Source organism: Centruroides sculpturatus, unplaced genomic scaffold (genome assembly GCF_000671375.1).
Source record: "Centruroides sculpturatus isolate CEXI.00-Female unplaced genomic scaffold, Cexi_2.0 scaffold380, whole genome shotgun sequence".
NCBI classification, from domain to species: Eukaryota; Metazoa; Arthropoda; class Arachnida; order Scorpiones; family Buthidae; genus Centruroides; species Centruroides sculpturatus.
In genome coordinates this window covers 464298-490795 of record NW_019384570.1, presented here as the reverse complement: position 1 = coordinate 490795, position 26498 = coordinate 464298, and the positions used below count along the sequence as shown (strand labels likewise).

Below are 26498 nucleotides of genomic sequence, written 5' to 3'. Positions count from 1 at the left end.
TGTTCCTTCCGCAAACTGAAAGACAGTCGTCTGTTTTGCATGTTTTCTTTCGAGTATTTTTTTCCCTTCTAAATGATGAAATCAACTTCAGTAAGTACTTTTTATATAAGAAAAAATTAATTGAAAAATTATATACACAGAAATACTTGAGGTAGAATGTTGCTATACTTTTTTTTTTTTTTTTAAACATACAGCAGCAACTTAATCAAGTTTGTTCTGATGTTTTTTCGTCAAGAATATGTTTTCGTGGTGATTGCACTTTTCTCATTTACTTAATGGGAGTTTCCTAGATGTAGAATGTAGGAGAAGTATGTGTGTGGGTATTGATATTAAATAAAGACAAAAGTCTAGTCACAGATTCAGGTTAGAATTGAAGTGAGAAGGGAAAAAGACAGATTAAATGCAAAAAGGAAGCACCAGGGGTAACCCGGTCAGAAATGGAGAAGGGACAGAAATGTAGATGTTCGCCTAGGTAGCCCCAATGGCTGTATCGTTTTTAACAATTTAGCCCACACGACTGTGCCGGCTTCCAGTAGCCCACTTGACTGTACGTGGAGTACTTGATGTTATATAGTTTTAGGGGGTTGTGGGGCTCGTCCCCACCTGGGCAATGAGGTGAGAGCATCCCGGGCATGCATGTACGTGCTAAGCGTGTAGGATAGTGGTAGACTGATAAGTGTTAAAAACTGACATTTGGAAACGAATATCACGCCGAGGGTCGACGATCGTGGTGGTGGTGGTGTGATTTATGTAAAAAATATGAAATAAAACATTGATTTTCCTTAAAAAAGTAGTGAAAATGGCATTGACGGAGGTGCCGCCGTTGGGGCACCTAGGTGAACGTTTACCGACAGAAATGCTGTTGTGTGAGCACCCGCCGGTATACAACGTAGCAGGAAAAATAAATTTTATACACAATTCTCGTGCAAAGAAAGGCAAAAATTCCTAGTGGGAGAAGGAATGGTTCGTTCGTTCCATATCAAATAGTGGTTTGATACGGAATGAACTTGACTGTACAAACTTGGTTCTTTCTTCTATGCTTTGGAGTGAAGAGTTTACACGTTTCTAGTTGCTTAAATGCAAATCATTTAATTCATAATCATACATCAAATTAAAAAGTGATCATAAATTCTTAGTATAATGTTGTGAAATGAGTCAAAAACTATTTATTTGCTCAAATTTTACAATTTTAAAGTTTAATTGGTTGTAGATTTAAATTTTGTAGTAAATGCAGTTTTTACTAATTTTTAAAATGTTTTGTTCTTAACTTTAAAATATGTTTCTGAAATTTGACATATATTTGCTTTAATTTTCTCATCTATTGTTTACTTAGCATTTAAAATCTCTTAGTTCATTGCAGAATGATTATTTATATTCTAAAAATGTCAAATTTATTTTTTTTTAAACAATTGTATTGGGATAGATCAAGAAGTTTGAATACTAAGTGAATGAATAGATATCACTGGAAAACTGCCATAAAGGAAATGTAAGTCATATTTTATATGTTCCTGAACATGACATTTCTGTGTGAACTGAAAATGTTTTAGGAAATGGTATTCATTCATACTTTTTTATGTTTAAAGATTGAACCAAAGACCAAACTCCTCTTTTTGTTGTTTCACTTCAACATAGTATATGCCAATATTATTATTTCTTACTGTAATATTTTCAAGTATAAAATAACAAATACTTGACATTTTTTTAATATACAAAGCATTAACATTTAACATGTAAAACATTATGTTGAAATTATAGCTTATGCATTTATATATAAATTAATATTCTTATGTATTCTTAATTTGTAAAAAACCATTTAAATATATGTGAGAGTGATTGAGTTTACTTTGATTGTAAAAATTTAGAACTATAAAAAATTAGTCCACACACTGTTCAAAAAGTTCTTAAAATTATTTATAGGCCTACTGCTGAAAGGTGGAGTGTTAATCTTCCTTGTAGCTATACTTCTGTCAGAACTGTTGTCACAACTATATGTATAAATTAGTAGAACTTTACACAAATTTTAAAAATTGAAATTTGTCATGTTTTTAATTAAAAAAATTTATTATTATTATATATATAGTAGTCGTTATGTATATATTGTGTATAGTACAGTACATAACATAAATATGTATGAGCAGTTATTTATTGTGATATCTTCACAAAGCCCAGCTGCAATTTTTTTATCATATTTTTAATTTATTTAATTTAAAATATATGCTCTCCACCTCAAATTAGTAGTGGCTTACCCCTGTACATTATACTTTTCCTTTAACAATAGAGTCATGTTGGCCATCTATTAACTCCTTTTGTGGTAAAATTTTTGAATTGAAATAACGCATCTGGTTTGCATTGGAAATTCGTATATAGTTAATTGAGGCCTCCTGTCCGTAAGGTCTCCATATCTGGTCTTGTCATTCACCTATCTAACTCCATTCACGAGATTAAGGAAAGATGGACAGACAACAGTGGGAATTTATTGGTCTACAATTTTTTCAAATTGCAGCCCAATTACATGTGCAAAGTATATGATAAACATGGCTGCTCACAGCAGAGACAGGAAGGAAGGACATGCTGGGAAACTGATGCTGAAAAATCATAGATTCTCTACTATGGAATCAGATATTTGTTATTTATGTCCATAAGTTTTGTGAATGTCCATGATAATATATATGATACCATACATTAATTATCATAATTATTAAACAGTACTGTCTGTAAATAGGTAACTTTTATTATACTTGACTGTACAAACTCTTGAATTATATATTTTTAAACATATAAATGTATTTCTATAATAATATATAATTCTTAATTTTTTCATCATTGTCATTATTTCATTTTACTTTTTATAATATTAATTCAAGTTAATTTTGTAAAGAATGATTTAAAATTGGTTCAGTTGTTTTATTTTTATGACTACATACAATTGATTATTTAATATTTAAGAGAAGTGGTGTGTGAATCATGTTGAAAGCATAACAGAAACTATAAATATCATTATTTATCATCATATGATAATTATGTATAGTTATAATTTATAAAATATAAAATTCTTTGGAGACATTTTATTAACAAACATTGTGTTTTTCTTTTTGTTGGATACTTTGTAGGAAACATTTCATACTTATAATCTTAATTATTGGAAATGATAAAAATTTATTTGATTTTTATATGCTGAATTTTATTTTATAAATAGTTACATAACTTAATTTTCCTAGAAATCAAGTTAGAGTGAAGATCATTTAAAATTTTTTCTGAAATGAAAAAACTACTTTACCGATGCTGAAACTCTGACATCTAAAATTTTAAAATCATAATTTTAAAGTATTTTTATACAGTATATAAATTTAAAAAACTCTTTACTCACATAATTAATTTTTAAATTTTATGCTTACAATTTAGTTTGGAATTGACAGTTTAAATTGGGGGTAAGCAACCTTTAGTAGGGGTGCAATGAAAATTTTAAAAACCATTGAGAGCACATTGTGATTTTTTTCAAAAATTAAACTATGTTGTAAGAAATAAACAAAATAATTGTTTTGAAATATGTATATTTATACAAAATAAAGATTATACATGCATATAATGACTAAAAAATGAAATTGATGATTTGCTTTTTTGTTGAGTCAAAAACTTAGTGCTCATAGATTCATTCATAAAAAATGAAAATTAAAAGTACCTACATAAAATAACACAAAATCAAATTAAATTATTGTAATTTTATTTAATTATTTTTTTAATTAATTGTTGTGCAAATCATTGTTTTTATATTAGAATTTGTTTTGTAAACACCATTAAAAATATTGAAATAATGATAAAAATGATTTTGAATTGAAATAAAAATATAATTTTTCAAAACATATTGTAAAAATTACAAATAATAAAGACTTATGCAAATAACAATATTCTTGTGGTCTTCCTTGTTGTCCTTTTCACAATCACAGGAAGCATGACCACATTGGCCAAGCTGACCTTTCCTTATAAGTTACATCCCTGCTTATAACTATGCAAATTGAGTAAAAGTTCTGCGACTTTGGATATTTTCCATAAAATTCTAAAAAATGTGGATTATGATTCCTGTGGTTGTGAAAAGAATGACAAGGAAGACTACACAAATATTTTTATTTGTATAAGTCTTTATTATTTGTATTTTTTACAATATGTTTTAAAAAATATATTTTGTCCTGGATTTTTTAGAATCTTTTTTTCTTTAAAATATGTTATACAGTACTATTAAAATTTATTATTTTATATAATTAAAAACTATAACCATACAACCATCAGCCAAATTAATGAGGCAGAAATTATGCTACAAATTAGCCTGATCAATTTGGCTGATAGTTGGATGATTATTAATACATTGGGTTCTTGTGATGTTTATATTTATATTAAAAACTATGCTAAATTTACTTAAATATGCAAAAGTTAAAATATGAAAGAAAAAAAATGTTTTTATTATTATAAATTTTTGTAGAAAATTTGTTAATTATTCATGAGTTATATGTATTTATTAAACAATTAATTCTATTACAATAATTTAACAATTTTATTAATTTTTCAAAGCAAAACTATGTGCCTCAAGATGAAATATTAAATATCACTGATGAATTCTGTAATACATTTTCAGTATTCATTTGTTTAAAATTTGTTAATGTCTTAAGCATACTATTGTATTTTTTAGATGTCTTATATATATGGAATTCTTTTTATCCTCTTAACTGCTCCTGACCTTTCATGTTGAAATCAGTTTTGAATAGAAACTAAATGAATTTATTCTCTCTTTGTTAACAGTCATATGTTCCATTATGTTACTTCATTTCATTTATTGACTATTATAAACTGTAAAAAGCTAAAGGGTACAATTTAAGTTTTATAAATTAATAAATAATATGAACCTAGTTGATATCTTTATGATACAAGTGTATGACTGTTTTGAGAACTAAATATTAAATTAAAATGAAAATTATTTTTTAAAACTAATTTATAATTTTATTTATTTAAAAGAAATTTTTTATGATTTTATATTTATATTTTGATACATCAGCAATTTATTATATCATGTTTTTCCTTCTTATTTTAACTAGAAACCATTAAAATATAGTTTTAATATTTATTTTTTAAAGATTTAATTACATTTTTTCCTTTTTTTTAATAAGGAACTTCCAATATGATTAATCCTGTTGATTTATTTTTTAGAAATTCTGAACTAATTTTTAGCATATAATTATTGTTAACTATTGAACAGTTTTATTCCATTTGGCTAATCTTAATTAATCAGCTTTGAGTACCATATCTTTGTGCATATAACCAATGGGATATCTGTGTTTGAAATACTTTTTGACTGGAGATATGGGTTTTATGATGTGATGGGTTATAAGTTAATTTAAAATTGCAGTTACAAACACATACAGTGCAATGGCTAACTTCCATAGGCACAAGTTAGGCAAAGATCTGTGAAGTATATGCCATTATACATTATATGCTACCATAGGTTATAAATATGAAAATACAATAGTAAAATTTTTTACTTTTGGTTTGTTATTTCATAATCTCTAGAAAAAGAATTAGCTTATACTAATTTAATTCTTTGTGTGTAGTTATTAAAACAAGACTGTTTAATGTCTTGTTTCTGCAAGATTGACTAGTTTATATAATCTATATTTGTTATCATGATTACTTTCATGATATTTTCTAAAATAAACTTTTACCGAAGATTAGTTTGTATTTAACAAATTATAAAATATCAATAGTTGCCCTATCAAATAGCAAAGGCAAAATTTTCTCCTAGTTATTCTACCACATTTTATTTGGATATGTTTAAAAATAAAGAAACAAACAAACTTGCATGTTGCTCTAAACGTATGTTTATTGAGATATAATGGCTTGAAAATAGCATAGCATATCTTCAAGCCCCTAATAAGCATAAGCAATTGAAGAGGAATGTTTTGCACTATATATAACAATATATGTAATTGCCAAATGAAGCAGGGTCTGGGTATTATAACTGGGTTAAAAAAAAGTACTCAAAAATGTTTTTATTACATTAATAGCTCAAAAAAAAAATCAGAAGGTCTGGATAGCATAACTGGCAACATAACCACATGGCAAGCAGGAATTACGGGTTCAGGGCTCACTCCAGGTTGATTCTCCACTTCTAGAATAATCTAAATTAAATTTAAAACTTAATTTATTTTTAATTACATTGGAAATTTGATTATCCAAACTTGATGGAACTAGGTATCTTTTGGATATGCAAAATTTCAGATAATCCAGAAACTTGTTTGTTTTTGTGTTTTTGATACAATTAATGTTAAATATATATGATCTGGATTCATGGTGCTACAATCAATATATGATGTAGCATTTTCTTTCTTGTTAGGATCACCAGCTATATTCCAATTAGAAAATTCTTGAGAATTCCAAAATTCTGCATCTGCAGAATTTTGGAATTCTCAAGAAAACTTGGAATTCTTGGAAGACTTTCAGTTTAAATTATGTTTATTTTGGTTGATTACATACATAATTTAACTGTAAGTTTTGAATCATTGAATTATCAGTAACATTCCTACACTGCTGCAGATGCAGGGTTATGGAATTCTCAAGAATTCTCTAATTAGATGATGTAGTAATTTTCAGTTACATGGTGAGTTTGAATCTGTTTATTGTACACTGTGATATGTACTCTATAATGCTTTTACATTCTAGTTTTGTTTTTTTTTTTTTCTTTTTTAGCTGTTTCAGATAATCAAGTTCTACTATATTAAATTTATTAAGCGATAGCAGCCTAATGCATTCCTCTAGACAAATTGCTTTGATTCTGATCATTAAGTTGCCTGAAAATATAATTCAATAAAATCTAACAGATCATTTAGCAATTGTTAAAGTATCAAATTGTTGTAGTTTATAGCAATATACATATTAAGAACTTAAATGTAAAAGATGTTAAAAGAACTTATTTTAATATTTTTAGTATTATTTTCATTTTCAGAGAACATTATGCAATCAGAAACAGTCAATGTATAAGATCAATCAATACGTAAGCTGTTTTGAATAAACTTGCTGATGACATTTGCTAAGTTATTTATAAGTTCTAATCAACTACGAGGGCTGTTCGAAAAGTTCGCGGCCTTGCCTATATGCGGCGCTGCGATCAATTTAATTTTTGGCGGGAATAATTCAGCCATCCTTGCTAAAGATACGATACCAATTTCCGTTTGATTTGTTGTAAAGGTTTGCCACGACAGCTTAGCAGATAGTCAATGTGCACATGCTTTGTCAAAAATGGAGAAGACGGAGACTCGTGCGGTCATAAAATACCTGACGAAAAAAGGGTTGACCGNTTTTTTTTTTTTTTTAAACATACAGCAGCAACTTAATCAAGTTTGTTCTGATGTTTTTTCGTCAAGAATATGTTTTCGTGGTGATTGCACTTTTCTCATTTACTTAATGGGAGTTTCCTAGATGTAGAATGTAGGAGAAGTATGTGTGTGGGTATTGATATTAAATAAAGACAAAAGTCTAGTCACAGATTCAGGTTAGAATTGAAGTGAGAAGGGAAAAAGACAGATTAAATGCAAAAAGGAAGCACCAGGGGTAACCCGGTCAGAAATGGAGAAGGGACAGAAATGTAGATGTTCGCCTAGGTAGCCCCAATGGCTGTATCGTTTTTAACAATTTAGCCCACACGACTGTGCCGGCTTCCAGTAGCCCACTTGACTGTACGTGGAGTACTTGATGTTATATAGTTTTAGGGGGTTGTGGGGCTCGTCCCCACCTGGGCAATGAGGTGAGAGCATCCCGGGCATGCATGTACGTGCTAAGCGTGTAGGATAGTGGTAGACTGATAAGTGTTAAAAACTGACATTTGGAAACGAATATCACGCCGAGGGTCGACGATCGTGGTGGTGGTGGTGTGATTTATGTAAAAAATATGAAATAAAACATTGATTTTCCTTAAAAAAGTAGTGAAAATGGCATTGACGGAGGTGCCGCCGTTGGGGCACCTAGGTGAACGTTTACCGACAGAAATGCTGTTGTGTGAGCACCCGCCGGTATACAACGTAGCAGGAAAAATAAATTTTATACACAATTCTCGTGCAAAGAAAGGCAAAAATTCCTAGTGGGAGAAGGAATGGTTCGTTCGTTCCATATCAAATAGTGGTTTGATACGGAATGAACTTGACTGTACAAACTTGGTTCTTTCTTCTATGCTTTGGAGTGAAGAGTTTACACGTTTCTAGTTGCTTAAATGCAAATCATTTAATTCATAATCATACATCAAATTAAAAAGTGATCATAAATTCTTAGTATAATGTTGTGAAATGAGTCAAAAACTATTTATTTGCTCAAATTTTACAATTTTAAAGTTTAATTGGTTGTAGATTTAAATTTTGTAGTAAATGCAGTTTTTACTAATTTTTAAAATGTTTTGTTCTTAACTTTAAAATATGTTTCTGAAATTTGACATATATTTGCTTTAATTTTCTCATCTATTGTTTACTTAGCATTTAAAATCTCTTAGTTCATTGCAGAATGATTATTTATATTCTAAAAATGTCAAATTTATTTTTTTTTAAACAATTGTATTGGGATAGATCAAGAAGTTTGAATACTAAGTGAATGAATAGATATCACTGGAAAACTGCCATAAAGGAAATGTAAGTCATATTTTATATGTTCCTGAACATGACATTTCTGTGTGAACTGAAAATGTTTTAGGAAATGGTATTCATTCATACTTTTTTATGTTTAAAGATTGAACCAAAGACCAAACTCCTCTTTTTGTTGTTTCACTTCAACATAGTATATGCCAATATTATTATTTCTTACTGTAATATTTTCAAGTATAAAATAACAAATACTTGACATTTTTTTAATATACAAAGCATTAACATTTAACATGTAAAACATTATGTTGAAATTATAGCTTATGCATTTATATATAAATTAATATTCTTATGTATTCTTAATTTGTAAAAAACCATTTAAATATATGTGAGAGTGATTGAGTTTACTTTGATTGTAAAAATTTAGAACTATAAAAAATTAGTCCACACACTGTTCAAAAAGTTCTTAAAATTATTTATAGGCCTACTGCTGAAAGGTGGAGTGTTAATCTTCCTTGTAGCTATACTTCTGTCAGAACTGTTGTCACAACTATATGTATAAATTAGTAGAACTTTACACAAATTTTAAAAATTGAAATTTGTCATGTTTTTAATTAAAAAAATTTATTATTATTATATATATAGTAGTCGTTATGTATATATTGTGTATAGTACAGTACATAACATAAATATGTATGAGCAGTTATTTATTGTGATATCTTCACAAAGCCCAGCTGCAATTTTTTTATCATATTTTTAATTTATTTAATTTAAAATATATGCTCTCCACCTCAAATTAGTAGTGGCTTACCCCTGTACATTATACTTTTCCTTTAACAATAGAGTCATGTTGGCCATCTATTAACTCCTTTTGTGGTAAAATTTTTGAATTGAAATAACGCATCTGGTTTGCATTGGAAATTCGTATATAGTTAATTGAGGCCTCCTGTCCGTAAGGTCTCCATATCTGGTCTTGTCATTCACCTATCTAACTCCATTCACGAGATTAAGGAAAGATGGACAGACAACAGTGGGAATTTATTGGTCTACAATTTTTTCAAATTGCAGCCCAATTACATGTGCAAAGTATATGATAAACATGGCTGCTCACAGCAGAGACAGGAAGGAAGGACATGCTGGGAAACTGATGCTGAAAAATCATAGATTCTCTACTATGGAATCAGATATTTGTTATTTATGTCCATAAGTTTTGTGAATGTCCATGATAATATATATGATACCATACATTAATTATCATAATTATTAAACAGTACTGTCTGTAAATAGGTAACTTTTATTATACTTGACTGTACAAACTCTTGAATTATATATTTTTAAACATATAAATGTATTTCTATAATAATATATAATTCTTAATTTTTTCATCATTGTCATTATTTCATTTTACTTTTTATAATATTAATTCAAGTTAATTTTGTAAAGAATGATTTAAAATTGGTTCAGTTGTTTTATTTTTATGACTACATACAATTGATTATTTAATATTTAAGAGAAGTGGTGTGTGAATCATGTTGAAAGCATAACAGAAACTATAAATATCATTATTTATCATCATATGATAATTATGTATAGTTATAATTTATAAAATATAAAATTCTTTGGAGACATTTTATTAACAAACATTGTGTTTTTCTTTTTGTTGGATACTTTGTAGGAAACATTTCATACTTATAATCTTAATTATTGGAAATGATAAAAATTTATTTGATTTTTATATGCTGAATTTTATTTTATAAATAGTTACATAACTTAATTTTCCTAGAAATCAAGTTAGAGTGAAGATCATTTAAAATTTTTTCTGAAATGAAAAAACTACTTTACCGATGCTGAAACTCTGACATCTAAAATTTTAAAATCATAATTTTAAAGTATTTTTATACAGTATATAAATTTAAAAAACTCTTTACTCACATAATTAATTTTTAAATTTTATGCTTACAATTTAGTTTGGAATTGACAGTTTAAATTGGGGGTAAGCAACCTTTAGTAGGGGTGCAATGAAAATTTTAAAAACCATTGAGAGCACATTGTGATTTTTTTCAAAAATTAAACTATGTTGTAAGAAATAAACAAAATAATTGTTTTGAAATATGTATATTTATACAAAATAAAGATTATACATGCATATAATGACTAAAAAATGAAATTGATGATTTGCTTTTTTGTTGAGTCAAAAACTTAGTGCTCATAGATTCATTCATAAAAAATGAAAATTAAAAGTACCTACATAAAATAACACAAAATCAAATTAAATTATTGTAATTTTATTTAATTATTTTTTTAATTAATTGTTGTGCAAATCATTGTTTTTATATTAGAATTTGTTTTGTAAACACCATTAAAAATATTGAAATAATGATAAAAATGATTTTGAATTGAAATAAAAATATAATTTTTCAAAACATATTGTAAAAATTACAAATAATAAAGACTTATGCAAATAACAATATTCTTGTGGTCTTCCTTGTTGTCCTTTTCACAATCACAGGAAGCATGACCACATTGGCCAAGCTGACCTTTCCTTATAAGTTACATCCCTGCTTATAACTATGCAAATTGAGTAAAAGTTCTGCGACTTTGGATATTTTCCATAAAATTCTAAAAAATGTGGATTATGATTCCTGTGGTTGTGAAAAGAATGACAAGGAAGACTACACAAATATTTTTATTTGTATAAGTCTTTATTATTTGTATTTTTTACAATATGTTTTAAAAAATATATTTTGTCCTGGATTTTTTAGAATCTTTTTTTCTTTAAAATATGTTATACAGTACTATTAAAATTTATTATTTTATATAATTAAAAACTATAACCATACAACCATCAGCCAAATTAATGAGGCAGAAATTATGCTACAAATTAGCCTGATCAATTTGGCTGATAGTTGGATGATTATTAATACATTGGGTTCTTGTGATGTTTATATTTATATTAAAAACTATGCTAAATTTACTTAAATATGCAAAAGTTAAAATATGAAAGAAAAAAAATGTTTTTATTATTATAAATTTTTGTAGAAAATTTGTTAATTATTCATGAGTTATATGTATTTATTAAACAATTAATTCTATTACAATAATTTAACAATTTTATTAATTTTTCAAAGCAAAACTATGTGCCTCAAGATGAAATATTAAATATCACTGATGAATTCTGTAATACATTTTCAGTATTCATTTGTTTAAAATTTGTTAATGTCTTAAGCATACTATTGTATTTTTTAGATGTCTTATATATATGGAATTCTTTTTATCCTCTTAACTGCTCCTGACCTTTCATGTTGAAATCAGTTTTGAATAGAAACTAAATGAATTTATTCTCTCTTTGTTAACAGTCATATGTTCCATTATGTTACTTCATTTCATTTATTGACTATTATAAACTGTAAAAAGCTAAAGGGTACAATTTAAGTTTTATAAATTAATAAATAATATGAACCTAGTTGATATCTTTATGATACAAGTGTATGACTGTTTTGAGAACTAAATATTAAATTAAAATGAAAATTATTTTTTAAAACTAATTTATAATTTTATTTATTTAAAAGAAATTTTTTATGATTTTATATTTATATTTTGATACATCAGCAATTTATTATATCATGTTTTTCCTTCTTATTTTAACTAGAAACCATTAAAATATAGTTTTAATATTTATTTTTTAAAGATTTAATTACATTTTTTCCTTTTTTTTAATAAGGAACTTCCAATATGATTAATCCTGTTGATTTATTTTTTAGAAATTCTGAACTAATTTTTAGCATATAATTATTGTTAACTATTGAACAGTTTTATTCCATTTGGCTAATCTTAATTAATCAGCTTTGAGTACCATATCTTTGTGCATATAACCAATGGGATATCTGTGTTTGAAATACTTTTTGACTGGAGATATGGGTTTTATGATGTGATGGGTTATAAGTTAATTTAAAATTGCAGTTACAAACACATACAGTGCAATGGCTAACTTCCATAGGCACAAGTTAGGCAAAGATCTGTGAAGTATATGCCATTATACATTATATGCTACCATAGGTTATAAATATGAAAATACAATAGTAAAATTTTTTACTTTTGGTTTGTTATTTCATAATCTCTAGAAAAAGAATTAGCTTATACTAATTTAATTCTTTGTGTGTAGTTATTAAAACAAGACTGTTTAATGTCTTGTTTCTGCAAGATTGACTAGTTTATATAATCTATATTTGTTATCATGATTACTTTCATGATATTTTCTAAAATAAACTTTTACCGAAGATTAGTTTGTATTTAACAAATTATAAAATATCAATAGTTGCCCTATCAAATAGCAAAGGCAAAATTTTCTCCTAGTTATTCTACCACATTTTATTTGGATATGTTTAAAAATAAAGAAACAAACAAACTTGCATGTTGCTCTAAACGTATGTTTATTGAGATATAATGGCTTGAAAATAGCATAGCATATCTTCAAGCCCCTAATAAGCATAAGCAATTGAAGAGGAATGTTTTGCACTATATATAACAATATATGTAATTGCCAAATGAAGCAGGGTCTGGGTATTATAACTGGGTTAAAAAAAAGTACTCAAAAATGTTTTTATTACATTAATAGCTCAAAAAAAAAATCAGAAGGTCTGGATAGCATAACTGGCAACATAACCACATGGCAAGCAGGAATTACGGGTTCAGGGCTCACTCCAGGTTGATTCTCCACTTCTAGAATAATCTAAATTAAATTTAAAACTTAATTTATTTTTAATTACATTGGAAATTTGATTATCCAAACTTGATGGAACTAGGTATCTTTTGGATATGCAAAATTTCAGATAATCCAGAAACTTGTTTGTTTTTGTGTTTTTGATACAATTAATGTTAAATATATATGATCTGGATTCATGGTGCTACAATCAATATATGATGTAGCATTTTCTTTCTTGTTAGGATCACCAGCTATATTCCAATTAGAAAATTCTTGAGAATTCCAAAATTCTGCATCTGCAGAATTTTGGAATTCTCAAGAAAACTTGGAATTCTTGGAAGACTTTCAGTTTAAATTATGTTTATTTTGGTTGATTACATACATAATTTAACTGTAAGTTTTGAATCATTGAATTATCAGTAACATTCCTACACTGCTGCAGATGCAGGGTTATGGAATTCTCAAGAATTCTCTAATTAGATGATGTAGTAATTTTCAGTTACATGGTGAGTTTGAATCTGTTTATTGTACACTGTGATATGTACTCTATAATGCTTTTACATTCTAGTTTTGTTTTTTTTTTTTTCTTTTTTAGCTGTTTCAGATAATCAAGTTCTACTATATTAAATTTATTAAGCGATAGCAGCCTAATGCATTCCTCTAGACAAATTGCTTTGATTCTGATCATTAAGTTGCCTGAAAATATAATTCAATAAAATCTAACAGATCATTTAGCAATTGTTAAAGTATCAAATTGTTGTAGTTTATAGCAATATACATATTAAGAACTTAAATGTAAAAGATGTTAAAAGAACTTATTTTAATATTTTTAGTATTATTTTCATTTTCAGAGAACATTATGCAATCAGAAACAGTCAATGTATAAGATCAATCAATACGTAAGCTGTTTTGAATAAACTTGCTGATGACATTTGCTAAGTTATTTATAAGTTCTAATCAACTACGAGGGCTGTTCGAAAAGTTCGCGGCCTTGCCTATATGCGGCGCTGCGATCAATTTAATTTTTGGCGGGAATAATTCAGCCATCCTTGCTAAAGATACGATACCAATTTCCGTTTGATTTGTTGTAAAGGTTTGCCACGACAGCTTAGCAGATAGTCAATGTGCACATGCTTTGTCAAAAATGGAGAAGACGGAGACTCGTGCGGTCATAAAATACCTGACGAAAAAAGGGTTGACCGCATCTCAAATCAAAGCTGACATGGATGAAGTTTTGGGAGAGTCTGCTCCTTCGTAAACCACTGTGAAAAAATGGACAGCCCTTTTTAAATCTGGCAGAGAGAGTGTGAAACATGACCCTCGCAGCGGACGGCCGTCAACTGCTGTCACTGAAAAAAATATCGACAAAGTTTACGATTTGGTGTTAGCAGATCGCCGTTTGAAAACGCGTGAGATAGCTGAGACAACAGGCATCTCTGTCGACCGAGTGCACCACATCCTAACCGAAAATTTGGGTATGACGAAGGTCTCAGCAAGTTGGGTGCCGCATCTGCTGACCGCTGAGCAAAGACGTGTTCGCACTTTGATGTCAAAGAAGTGTTTGGACTTCTACAAGAAAAACCCACGGGATTTCTTGCGTCGGTTTGTGACTACTGACGAAACGTGGATCCATTACTACACTCCTGAAACAAAAGAACAGTCGAAGCAATGGAAACACCACAGTTCGCCACCACCAAAGAAGGCAAAGACAGTTCCATCAGCGGGTAAAGTGATGGCCTCGGTTTTTTGGGATGCTAAAGGCATCATCTTTATTGACTACCTAGAAAGAGGAAAGACCATTAATGCTGTCTATTACTGTGAACTTTTGGAAAAACTGAAGAAAGAAATCGAAGAAAAGAGGCCACACTTGAAGAAGAAAAAAGTTCTGTTCCACCACGATAATGCACCTGCACATTCCGCCAGAATCACTGAACAAAAGATAAACGAACTTCGCTTCCAATTAGTTCCACATCCACCGTACTCACCTGATTTGGCCCCCAGTGACTTCCACCTTTTTTCAAATTTAAAATAATTCTTGGTTGGAAAGAGATTCCACTCAAATGACAAAGTCATCTCTGAAGTAAACGAGTATTTTGCACACCTTGACAAATCGACCTATTGTAATGGCATAAAAAAGCTAGAACATCGCTGGAATAAGTGCATAGCTAACAAAGGAGACTACATTGAAAAATAAAAAAGTTTTAACATTATTTTGTTTGTTGTTCTATTTGAGGCCGCGAACTTTCCGAACAGCCCTCGTATCTTGTTTTCATTGCAGAATTCTATAAATTTTTTTATTTTTTGTTTGTTTGTTTTGTTTTTGAGCAAACTATTAAAATTCAATATTAATTTTTTTACCTTAAAATTTTTGGGAATGAAAAGAACTTTTTAAACTACTTATTAGAAGAACTATAAATAAAGCGCAAAAAACTTTTTCAAAGTGAACTTCTTATCTGTCTGTCATTTTATTTATGTCTTGCAGTTTCCTTTGATATGAATCAAACTTACAGCTGCTATTATTACCATTTATTTGTTTTCTTTTAAAGTTAATTTTCTTCATTTGTAGGTAATATCAATCTTTTCAATTATTCTAATGGGATTTTTTGTATTTTTTGCTATCAGTTTTGTATTTTAGTCAAAAATATTGCTGTTTCATAATCATTATCTATTATTCGTACTTGTGTATAAACGGCTAGAAACAAGTGAGAAAGGTTTTGTCTTGGTCATCATTATCTTATGTCCACATTTTGATATTTTTCAGTATTAATGTTATTTTTGTGCTATTTTTTAGTTCAGCTTTCTTTATCTTCGCACTGTACTGTACTGTTTTTATTTGTTATATTTTACCACTAACACAAATATTATCCTTTTCATTTAAAGTTTTTTTCAATATATTTGCAACATCTAAATTTGTAACCCATTTCACTTTGTTTTCATGTTATATCTTAGCCTATAACTTTCATACATTTTATCTTTCTAATGCTGATGTAAGTTTTATATTTTAATTAAATTTCTTTATTCAGCTGGTTAATCTGCCAAATTCATCTCTGTTGACATCTTAATATCTTCACAAACATTATTTTATAAGATATAATTATTTGATTTTGTATAGGTCTAAATGTTAGAGTATTGATATCTATAAACTCTGCTTATCTCTTGACAAATTTGTAATCCTTAATTTATACTCTGACACAAACTGATTTTATATAATAGTTTTAAAAATATGTTTTTTTTTTTTCTTTTTTAGCTGTTTCAGATAATCAAGTTCTACTATATTAAATTTATTAAGCGATAGCAGCCTAATGCATTCCTCTAGACAAATTGCTTTGATTCTGATCATTAAGTTGCCTGAAAATATAATTCAATAAAATCTAACNTAAACTGTAAAAAGCTAAAGGGTACAATTTAAGTTTTATAAATTCCACCTCAAATTAGTAGTGGCTTACCCCTGTACATTATACTTTTCCTTTAACAATAGAGTCATGTTGGCCATCTATTAACTCCTTTTGTGGTAAAATTTTTGAATTGAAATAACGCATCTGGTTTGCATTGGAAATTCGTATATAGTTAATTGAGGCCTCCTGTCCGTAAGGTCTCCATATCTGGTCTTGTCATTCACCTATCTAACTCCATTCACGAGATTAAGGAAAGATGGACAGACAACAGTGGGAATTTATTGGTCTACAATTTTTTCAAATTGCAGCCCAATTACATGTGCAAAGTATATGATAAACATGGCTGCTCACAGCAGAGACAGGAAGGAAGGACATGCTGGGAAACTGATGCTGAAAAATCATAGATTCTCTACTATGGAATCAGATATTTGTTATTTATGTCCATAAGTTTTGTGAATGTCCATGATAATATATATGATACCATACATTAATTATCATAATTATTAAACAGTACTGTCTGTAAATAGGTAACTTTTATTATACTTGACTGTACAAACTCTTGAATTATATATTTTTAAACATATAAATGTATTTCTATAATAATATATAATTCTTAATTTTTTCATCATTGTCATTATTTCATTTTACTTTTTATAATATTAATTCAAGTTAATTTTGTAAAGAATGATTTAAAATTGGTTCAGTTGTTTTATTTTTATGACTACATACAATTGATTATTTAATATTTAAGAGAAGTGGTGTGTGAATCATGTTGAAAGCATAACAGAAACTATAAATATCATTATTTATCATCATATGATAATTATGTATAGTTATAATTTATAAAATATAAAATTCTTTGGAGACATTTTATTAACAAACATTGTGTTTTTCTTTTTGTTGGATACTTTGTAGGAAACATTTCATACTTATAATCTTAATTATTGGAAATGATAAAAATTTATTTGATTTTTATATGCTGAATTTTATTTTATAAATAGTTACATAACTTAATTTTCCTAGAAATCAAGTTAGAGTGAAGATCATTTAAAATTTTTTCTGAAATGAAAAAACTACTTTACCGATGCTGAAACTCTGACATCTAAAATTTTAAAATCATAATTTTAAAGTATTTTTATACAGTATATAAATTTAAAAAACTCTTTACTCACATAATTAATTTTTAAATTTTATGCTTACAATTTAGTTTGGAATTGACAGTTTAAATTGGGGTAAGCAACCTTTAGTAGGGGTGCAATGAAAATTTTAAAAACCATTGAGAGCACATTGTGATTTTTTTCAAAAATTAAACTATGTTGTAAGAAATAAACAAAATAATTGTTTTGAAATATGTATATTTATACAAAATAAAGATTATACATGCATATAATGACTAAAAAATGAAATTGATGATTTGCTTTTTTGTTGAGTCAAAAACTTAGTGCTCATAGATTCATTCATAAAAAATGAAAATTAAAAGTACCTACATAAAATAACACAAAATCAAATTAAATTATTGTAATTTTATTTAATTATTTTTTTAATTAATTGTTGTGCAAATCATTGTTTTTATATTAGAATTTGTTTTGTAAACACCATTAAAAATATTGAAATAATGATAAAAATGATTTTGAATTGAAATAAAAATATAATTTTTCAAAACATATTGTAAAAAATACAAATAATAAAGACTTATGCAAATAACAATATTCTTGTGGTCTTCCTTGTTGTCCTTTTCACAATCACAGGAAGCATGACCACATTGGCCAAGCTGACCTTTCCTTATAAGTTACATCCCTGCTTATAACTATGCAAATTGAGTAAAAGTTCTGCGACTTTGGATATTTTCCATAAAATTCTAAAAAATGTGGATTATGATTCCTGTGGTTGTGAAAAGAATGACAAGGAAGACTACACAAATATTTTTATTTGTATAAGTCTTTATTATTTGTATTTTTTACAATATGTTTTAAAAAATATATTTTGTCCTGGATTTTTTAGAATCTTTTTTTCTTTAAAATATGTTATACAGTACTATTAAAATTTATTATTTTATATAATTAAAAACTATAACCATACAACCATCAGCCAAATTAATGAGGCAGAAATTATGCTACAAATTAGCCTGATCAATTTGGCTGATAGTTGGATGATTATTAATACATTGGGTTCTTGTGATGTTTATATTTATATTAAAAACTATGCTAAATTTACTTAAATATGCAAAAGTTAAAATATGAAAGAAAAAAAATGTTTTTATTATTATAAATTTTTGTAGAAAATTTGTTAATTATTCATGAGTTATATGTATTTATTAAACAATTAATTCTATTACAATAATTTAACAATTTTATTAATTTTTCAAAGCAAAACTATGTGCCTCAAGATGAAATATTAAATATCACTGATGAATTCTGTAATACATTTTCAGTATTCATTTGTTTAAAATTTGTTAATGTCTTAAGCATACTATTGTATTTTTTAGATGTCTTATATATATGGAATTCTTTTTATCCTCTTAACTGCTCCTGACCTTTCATGTTGAAATCAGTTTTGAATAGAAACTAAATGAATTTATTCTCTCTTTGTTAACAGTCATATGTTCCATTATGTTACTTCATTTCATTTATTGACTATTATAAACTGTAAAAAGCTAAAGGGTACAATTTAAGTTTTATAAATTAATAAATAATATGAACCTAGTTGATATCTTTATGATACAAGTGTATGACTGTTTTGAGAACTAAATATTAAATTAAAATGAAAATTATTTTTTAAAACTAATTTATAATTTTATTTATTTAAAAGAAATTTTTTATGATTTTATATTTATATTTTGATACATCAGCAATTTATTATATCATGTTTTTCCTTCTTATTTTAACTAGAAACCATTAAAATATAGTTTTAATATTTATTTTTTAAAGATTTAATTACATTTTTTCCTTTTTTTTAATAAGGAACTTCCAATATGATTAATCCTGTTGATTTATTTTTTAGAAATTCTGAACTAATTTTTAGCATATAATTATTGTTAACTATTGAACAGTTTTATTCCATTTGGCTAATCTTAATTAATCAGCTTTGAGTACCATATCTTTGTGCATATAACCAATGGGATATCTGTGTTTGAAATACTTTTTGACTGGAGATATGGGTTTTATGATGTGATGGGTTATAAGTTAATTTAAAATTGCAGTTACAAACACATACAGTGCAATGGCTAACTTCCATAGGCACAAGTTAGGCAAAGATCTGTGAAGTATATGCCATTATACATTATATGCTACCATAGGTTATAAATATGAAAATACAATAGTAAAATTTTTTACTTTTGGTTTGTTATTTCATAATCTCTAGAAAAAGAATTAGCTTATACTAATTTAATTCTTTGTGTGTAGTTATTAAAACAAGACTGTTTAATGTCTTGTTTCTGCAAGATTGACTAGTTTATATAATCTATATTTGTTATCATGATTACTTTCATGATATTTTCTAAAATAAACTTTTACCGAAGATTAGTTTGTATTTAACAAATTATAAAATATCAATAGTTGCCCTATCAAATAGCAAAGGCAAAATTTTCTCCTAGTTATTCTACCACATTTTATTTGGATATGTTTAAAAATAAAGAAACAAACAAACTTGCATGTTGCTCTAAACGTATGTTTATTGAGATATAATGGCTTGAAAATAGCATAGCATATCTTCAAGCCCCTAATAAGCATAAGCAATTGAAGAGGAATGTTTTGCACTATATATAACAATATATGTAATTGCCAAATGAAGCAGGGTCTGGGTATTATAACTGGGTTAAAAAAAAGTACTCAAAAATGTTTTTATTACATTAATAGCTCAAAAAAAAAATCAGAAGGTCTGGATAGCATAACTGGCAACATAACCACATGGCAAGCAGGAATTACGGGTTCAGGGCTCACTCCAGGTTGATTCTCCACTTCTAGAATAATCTAAATTAAATTTAAAACTTAATTTATTTTTAATTACATTGGAAATTTGATTATCCAAACTTGATGGAACTAGGTATCTTTTGGATATGCAAAATTTCAGATAATCCAGAAACTTGTTTGTTTTTGTGTTTTTGATACAATTAATGTTAAATATATATGATCTGGATTCATGGTGCTACAATCAATATATGATGTAGCATTTTCTTTCTTGTTAGGATCACCAGCTATATTCCAATTAGAAAATTCTTGAGAATTCCAAAATTCTGCATCTGCAGAATTTTGGAATTCTCAAGAAAACTTGGAATTCTTGGAAGACTTTCAGTTTAAATTATGTTTATTTTGGTTGATTACATACATAATTTAACTGTAAGTTTTGAATCATTGAATTATCAGTAACATTCCTACACTGCTGCAGATGCAGGGTTATGGAATTCTCAAGAATTCTCTAATTAGATGATGTAGTAATTTTCAGTTACATGGTGAGTTTGAATCTGTTTATTGTACACTGTGATATGTACTCTATAATGCTTTTACATTCTAGTTTTGTTTTTTTTTTTTTCTTTTTTAGCTGTTTCAGATAATCAAGTTCTACTATATTAAATTTATTAAGCGATAGCAGCCTAATGCATTCCTCTAGACAAATTGCTTTGATTCTGATCATTAAGTTGCCTGAAAATATAATTCAATAAAATCTAACAGATCATTTAGCAATTGTTAAAGTATCAAATTGTTGTAGTTTATAGCAATATACATATTAAGAACTTAAATGTAAAAGATGTTAAAAGAACTTATTTTAATATTTTTAGTATTATTTTCATTTTCAGAGAACATTATGCAATCAGAAACAGTCAATGTATAAGATCAATCAATACGTAAGCTGTTTTGAATAAACTTGCTGATGACATTTGCTAAGTTATTTATAAGTTCTAATCAACTACGAGGGCTGTTCGAAAAGTTCGCGGCCTTGCCTATATGCGGCGCTGCGATCAATTTAATTTTTGGCGGGAATAATTCAGCCATCCTTGCTAAAGATACGATACCAATTTCCGTTTGATTTGTTGTAAAGGTTTGCCACGACAGCTTAGCAGATAGTCAATGTGCACATGCTTTGTCAAAAATGGAGAAGACGGAGACTCGTGCGGTCATAAAATACCTGACGAAAAAAGGGTTGACCGCATCTCAAATCAAAGCTGACATGGATGAAGTTTTGGGAGAGTCTGCTCCTTCGTAAACCACTGTGAAAAAATGGACAGCCCTTTTTAAATCTGGCAGAGAGAGTGTGAAACATGACCCTCGCAGCGGACGGCCGTCAACTGCTGTCACTGAAAAAAATATCGACAAAGTTTACGATTTGGTGTTAGCAGATCGCCGTTTGAAAACGCGTGAGATAGCTGAGACAACAGGCATCTCTGTCGACCGAGTGCACCACATCCTAACCGAAAATTTGGGTATGACGAAGGTCTCAGCAAGTTGGGTGCCGCATCTGCTGACCGCTGAGCAAAGACGTGTTCGCACTTTGATGTCAAAGAAGTGTTTGGACTTCTACAAGAAAAACCCACGGGATTTCTTGCGTCGGTTTGTGACTACTGACGAAACGTGGATCCATTACTACACTCCTGAAACAAAAGAACAGTCGAAGCAATGGAAACACCACAGTTCGCCACCACCAAAGAAGGCAAAGACAGTTCCATCAGCGGGTAAAGTGATGGCCTCGGTTTTTTGGGATGCTAAAGGCATCATCTTTATTGACTACCTAGAAAGAGGAAAGACCATTAATGCTGTCTATTACTGTGAACTTTTGGAAAAACTGAAGAAAGAAATCGAAGAAAAGAGGCCACACTTGAAGAAGAAAAAAGTTCTGTTCCACCACGATAATGCACCTGCACATTCCGCCAGAATCACTGAACAAAAGATAAACGAACTTCGCTTCCAATTAGTTCCACATCCACCGTACTCACCTGATTTGGCCCCCAGTGACTTCCACCTTTTTTCAAATTTAAAATAATTCTTGGTTGGAAAGAGATTCCACTCAAATGACAAAGTCATCTCTGAAGTAAACGAGTATTTTGCACACCTTGACAAATCGACCTATTGTAATGGCATAAAAAAGCTAGAACATCGCTGGAATAAGTGCATAGCTAACAAAGGAGACTACATTGAAAAATAAAAAAGTTTTAACATTATTTTGTTTGTTGTTCTATTTGAGGCCGCGAACTTTCCGAACAGCCCTCGTATCTTGTTTTCATTGCAGAATTCTATAAATTTTTTTATTTTTTGTTTGTTTGTTTTGTTTTTGAGCAAACTATTAAAATTCAATATTAATTTTTTTACCTTAAAATTTTTGGGAATGAAAAGAACTTTTTAAACTACTTATTAGAAGAACTATAAATAAAGCGCAAAAAACTTTTTCAAAGTGAACTTCTTATCTGTCTGTCATTTTATTTATGTCTTGCAGTTTCCTTTGATATGAATCAAACTTACAGCTGCTATTATTACCATTTATTTGTTTTCTTTTAAAGTTAATTTTCTTCATTTGTAGGTAATATCAATCTTTTCAATTATTCTAATGGGATTTTTTGTATTTTTTGCTATCAGTTTTGTATTTTAGTCAAAAATATTGCTGTTTCATAATCATTATCTATTATTCGTACTTGTGTATAAACGGCTAGAAACAAGTGAGAAAGGTTTTGTCTTGGTCATCATTATCTTATGTCCACATTTTGATATTTTTCAGTATTAATGTTATTTTTGTGCTATTTTTTAGTTCAGCTTTCTTTATCTTCGCACTGTACTGTACTGTTTTTATTTGTTATATTTTACCACTAACACAAATATTATCCTTTTCATTTAAAGTTTTTTTCAATATATTTGCAACATCTAAATTTGTAACCCATTTCACTTTGTTTTCATGTTATATCTTAGCCTATAACTTTCATACATTTTATCTTTCTAATGCTGATGTAAGTTTTATATTTTAATTAAATTTCTTTATTCAGCTGGTTAATCTGCCAAATTCATCTCTGTTGACATCTTAATATCTTCACAAACATTATTTTATAAGATATAATTATTTGATTTTGTATAGGTCTAAATGTTAGAGTATTGATATCTATAAACTCTGCTTATCTCTTGACAAATTTGTAATCCTTAATTTATACTCTGACACAAACTGATTTTATATAATAGTTTTAAAAATAAAATATTTTATTTTATAAAGTTTTAAGATAATTTTAAAATATACTGATATAATGATTTTACTAAAAATGATGATAATTAAAGATAAGGAATGTGCTGATTGCAATTAAAGAAAAAGTTAAGATTACTAAATTTTTTAAAATTTAAAACAACTGATAAAAAATTGAATTAAGTTTATTTCTCTTTTTGTGTAACGAATATTATATTCAGGATTAACTTGTTATTTTTAGGTCAAGACATTAAGTTAATTTTATTTGGAATATTGTATTAATATATTTATTTTTATATAAGTAACAATCTACAAAAGAATTTCAAAAATAAAATAATTTTTTCTACATTTTTAAAAACATTAGTTTTATCCAATGTTATTTTATATTCTTAAAGCAAATTTTGCTTTATTACTATATATTGTATTATGGTCAGGGTTGTCAAGAGCTTACATTAGCCCAGGGGACCCATACAAGCTCTAAACAGAGCCAGTCTTTCCAGAGGTCTCTTAGCAGGCCTCTTTAGCAGTTTTTTGAACAAATAAAATACATGTAATGTTTTCATTTTATACATAAAAAGCAGGTTAAAGCTTCAAGATTTCTCTAGGTTCTTTCCTTTATTGACAGCCCTGAGCTTGGTAGAATATTTTCCAGAATTCAAAAATTAAATTTATCATAGAATTTAAGTAAATACTCTACATATTGTAATAAAATTCTCAGCTTATTGCTATAAGTGCTTTGGATTTGAGTACAGTTTTGATCCTCAAATTTTTGTAGATTATTTGATCTGAATATGTTGGACCCATTCCTCACCATCAGTACCCTATTGTAGGTCTAGTTAAACCCATGGTGAAATTCATTAGATTCTCAGAGTATAAAAACTTAAAAGAAAAAAACTTGTTGCTGGAATTCTTAAATTGCAGTTTTAGTTTGTTTTGAGCTTGAAAGTTTTTGATGTAGCAACAATTCAGAATTTTACACTCAGATTTGATGAATCTTATGAAGAATCATCCAATTATATTTCAAATTTGTTATTGATATAAAAATTCTTCTATTAGAAGTAAGAATCAAATTATGGTTACGATAAGTTTAACTTTGTATGCCAATAGTTTTGCATTAATGAACAGAATAATTCATTTCTTAGTTTTCTTTTATTAGAAAACTTGAATTTATTAAGACTGTTAAGCATAATTTATTAGTAAAGTTGTTCAATAGTTTATTGGAAAGTAGAATTGAACTGTTGTACTTATTGTAATATCACATTTTGATACAATTAATACAGGCAAATGTAGCTAATCTATTGTTTTAAAATAATTTAACATCTGTATGTAATAATATAATTTTCTAAATTTTGATATACGCTCATAAAATAATAGTGCAATTTCTAAGTTGCACTATTATTTTTGTGGAAGATATAATTTTTTATTTATAATTTTACTTAATTATTTAACCAAATTTAATTGAAGCCAAATAATCTACTGGATTATATCAGGTTATATTAAGGCTAATCTGATAGATTGTTTGGTTAGCCTTGATAAAGCTTAGTATAATCCAGTAGATTGTTTGGCTTTAATTAAAAATAAGGTTAGAGGATATTTATATAACAGATTTAATGAATGACATTGCTAAAACTGCTGTTTTGTCTCTTCATTTTCTTTTACTTTTATACTAACAACTTGCATTTTTCATTTGAAGAATATTATTTTTATTTTATATTTCTGTTTACTGGTGCTATTCAGCAAAACTTCATTCATCATAAACTACAGTACTATTACTCATACCTTTAAAAATACAGTAAGATTTTAATTTTTCTAATGTTTTCAGTCATTTTAAATGCTCTTCCTTAGGATAGAAAAACAAATTACAATTTAAAAAATAAGAACAAAAATTATCTTCTGGAACAAGTTGCATTTCGAATATTAACAGTTTAGGACATCAAATATTTAAACACATGTCAAACTTCTACATAGATTAAAAAATATCCAATACCAAAACCAAAAACTGACAAAGATGACATATTTGAACACCTAAAATTTACATATATGTGTCAGATTTAAAATCTTACTGCATTTTTAAAGGTATGAATGGTAGTATGGTAGTTTACCAGTACTTTAAATTTAATTAATTTTGAATATTTAATGAAATCCTATCCTTAAAATTTATTATCAGTGTGAAATTCAATAAAGCTATAACAAAAATGCTTTTGAGTACTACATACTGATTATCAGGATCAGGTACTCAATGTGTTTGAATTTTTCTTTTGTAAACTGTCCTGTTCCATTAAAGTATCTTTTATCTAATTAATTATTTTAAAGTATTGATCTTATGAAAGTCTAAAAGAAATTATTAATGTATTTGATTAACTATTGCATGTTACAAATACATGTTTTATAAAGTGATTTAGAAAAGCATAATTTGTTTATATAAATACTTAAAGAATGAAATATATGTATATTTTTTTACAGAATAATGAAGTTGCAGAAAAAGATTCCTATAATGACTATAATTTAAAAAAATCTACAGATATGAAAGAAATAACTGAATTAAAAGATAAGAATCAAAATGAAGATTCAAACCTCTCGGAAGAAACTGCAGACTCATCACTTACTGCTTGCATGTACACTTCATCACCTAGTCCACTTGAG

The 26498-nt window shown here is 27.6% G+C and overlaps 1 long non-coding RNA gene across 1 annotated transcript; it reads left to right on the top strand.

Annotated features, from left to right (window-relative positions):
* LOC111624164 lies at positions 1 to 26498 on the top strand. Its single transcript, XR_002756528.1, has 3 exons — positions 1 to 90; positions 8595 to 8657; positions 26319 to 26498. It is a non-coding gene; the product is annotated as an uncharacterized LOC111624164 (long non-coding RNA).